The sequence below is a fragment of the Chrysochloris asiatica genome, unplaced genomic scaffold (assembly GCF_000296735.1).
Source record: "Chrysochloris asiatica unplaced genomic scaffold, ChrAsi1.0 scaffold00057, whole genome shotgun sequence".
Lineage (NCBI taxonomy): Eukaryota > Metazoa > Chordata > Mammalia > Afrosoricida > Chrysochloridae > Chrysochloris > Chrysochloris asiatica.
This window is the reverse complement of record NW_006408575.1, coordinates 12,172,410-12,175,190: the sequence shown is the minus strand read 5'-3', so window position 1 is coordinate 12,175,190 and position 2,781 is coordinate 12,172,410. Positions and strand designations below refer to the sequence as shown.

Below are 2,781 nucleotides of genomic sequence, written 5' to 3'. Positions count from 1 at the left end.
AGGGCCACCCCTACCACACACACTGGCTTGCCTTCCAACCACAGGGCTCTGAACTCCTGGAGAGTAAGGATTTTCGCTGGGGGTGGGTGAGGGTGGGAGCTGGCCACACCTCTGGTCACACTAGGGTTGTTGTTGTTGCTGTTAAGTGCCCTCCAGTCGGTTCCCACCCATAGCGACCCTGTATAGGGTTGCCGAGGAGCTTCTGGTGAGCTTGAATTGAACCACCGACCTTGCAGTTCAAACGGTTTTGCAGTCTGGCATAGTAACCCACAGCGCCACACCAGGACTCCGGTCACCAGGGTAGTGTGGGGGGAAAGAAGGAATCACAACTTTCCCATCTCTTGTTTGAATCTGTTCTGCCAGGCCAACTTCTGTTGCCAAAGCTGCTCACAAGATGGTCATGCCATGGTGTGGCAAGGCACTCACCAGTCTCTTTCTTGCCATATCTGTTCAGCATCTCCTCTTAACAAATCCATTTCTCTAACCTTTCCTCTCAAGTTCTGTTCCAGAATTTTAATTTGGTTGATCTCTCATATCTTTGTTGTAGAGGTTCCAGGTAGTGTGTATGCCTAATCTACCATCTTCAGAATTTCTCTTTAATTTCTAAGTATGTTTATTCATTTATTTTAGGTTGTTGTTGTGTCAGTTCCAATTCATAGTGATGCTGTATAGGGTTTCCAAGAGCACCTGGTGGGTTTGAACTGGCCACCTTTCAGTTATCAGTCCAGTGCTTATCCAATAGTGCCATACTCATTAATTACTAGAAGAAATGCATTGGAAATAAATATGTTTTCTTAAAAGACTATGTTTTATAATCCACAAAGACAATGTTATACATCCTACTTTGGTGAGTAGCGACTACGGTTTTAAAAGTTCTTGAATGGCCATCTTAGGTGCAACTATTGGTTTCTCCCAATCTGGAGGAAAGAAAAATGAAGAAAATAAAAAACACATGGAAATAATTAGTCCAATAGACTAATGGACCATGTGAACACCAGTCTCCTCAGCCTAAGACCAGAAAAATTAGATCATGCTTAGCTATCACTACCAACTGCTCTGAAAGTGATCACATTAGAAGGTCCTGGATAGAGTGGGAGAAAAATGTGGAGCAAAACTCAAACTCATAAAAAAAGGACCAGGCCTTACTGGTTGGATAGAGACTGGTGGGCCCCCTGCGGCTATGACCCTAGTCGCTTTTCAGGTCTAGAACGGAATTCACCTCCACTGATAAATTTTCAGCCAAACAACAGACAGGTGTATAAGGGAATAATAATACTAGGGAGGTACGCACATTTTAGAATAATCAACTGTTTGGGATCAAAAGGGCAGCATTTACCCCAGGTTATAAAGTTCAGAAGGGTTAGGAAAGGAGAACGGGAGACAGGAAACACAGGGAGAGAGAGTGGGAGAAGTGATGTTACACTGAGGGGATTGCAATCAGTGGCCCCAAATAAAATGTGTATGAACTGTTAAATGGAAAACTGACTAACTTTGTAAAGCTCCCCACAGTTCACAACAAGAAATTATTTTTAAATTACTTGGAAAAAAATTAAAAGAGATCTTATATTTTTATAGTTGGTAGACCAAGCATTTCTCACTTACCTTCCTTTCTGGTATTTTCCTGGCTATTTTTATTTCTCCATATAAATTTTATAATCATTTTATCTGGTTCCAGGAGCAAGGCTGAGGGTAGGGACATGTTTTTTTAAAGTTTTTATTGTGAACTGAGTGATATTTAACCTGGAAGAACATCAGCTTTACACCATTGTTTCATTGCAATGATTACAATCTCCTCCATGCATCATCATTTAACAGTATTTGCTTCCATTTCCTCTGGTTTTTTTTTTTGGAGCAGGGGGATGTACACAAAAACACTCAGTAATATATAATAATTTAAACACCCAAAGGGCACATTCTACAAGCCTGCCTCCTGGCCATTAGTACCTAGTCCCTCTCTTTCCATGAGTCTAGAGTCTTTAGCTGCTCCCTCTCTCCATGTCCCCATCTCTGCCTCTATCTCTGGTATCACTGCTTCTCTGGATAGGGTCATGGGTATACTTTTTTGGTATCTTTATTGAGATAACTTTGAATTAATAAGTTAATTTAGGGAAAAATGCTGCCTTCTATGATGCTTAATCTTCCCATTCAATTACATTTTTTAATCTTTCTGATTGTTCAAGTCTACTTTTGTGCCTTCAAGAATATTTTAATGTTTCCCTCATATAGATTTGACACATTTCTTGTTAAGCTAATTATTAGTTTATTTATTTTGCTGTTTTAGTTATAATTTCTTCTAACTAGTTATGTATGCACACAAATATATATATGGAATCCTGGTGTGGCATTGTAGGATAAGCACTGGACTGCTAACTACAAGGTCAGCAATTCAAACCCACCAGCTGCTCCTTGAAAACTCAGACAGTGTCACTCTGAGTTGGATCTGACTCAATTGCACATTGTTGTTAGGTGCCATCGAGTAGGTACCGAGTCATCGCAACCTTATGCGCAGCAGAATGAAACACTGCCCGATTCTGGGCCAACCTCACCATTGTTGCCATGCTGGAGTCCATCGATGCCACCACTTGGCCAATCCATCTAGTTGGGGGTCTTCCTTTTTTTCTCGGACCCTCCACCTTACCAAACCAAATAAATTAATTTATTAATTAACCAAACATGATATCCTTCTCTAGCGACTGGTCCCTCCTGACAATATGTCTGAAGTATGAGAGATTAAGTTTAGCTCCTTGGCCTCCAAGAAGCACTCTAGCTGCACTTCTTCCA

General features: G+C 41.0%; 1 pseudogene; it reads right to left on the bottom strand.

Moving 5' to 3' along the window:
• LOC102842225 overlaps positions 1-444 on the bottom strand; it is a 32,636-nt pseudogene extending 32,192 nt beyond the window's left edge.
• Positions 445-2,781: the final 2,337 nt, after the last annotated feature.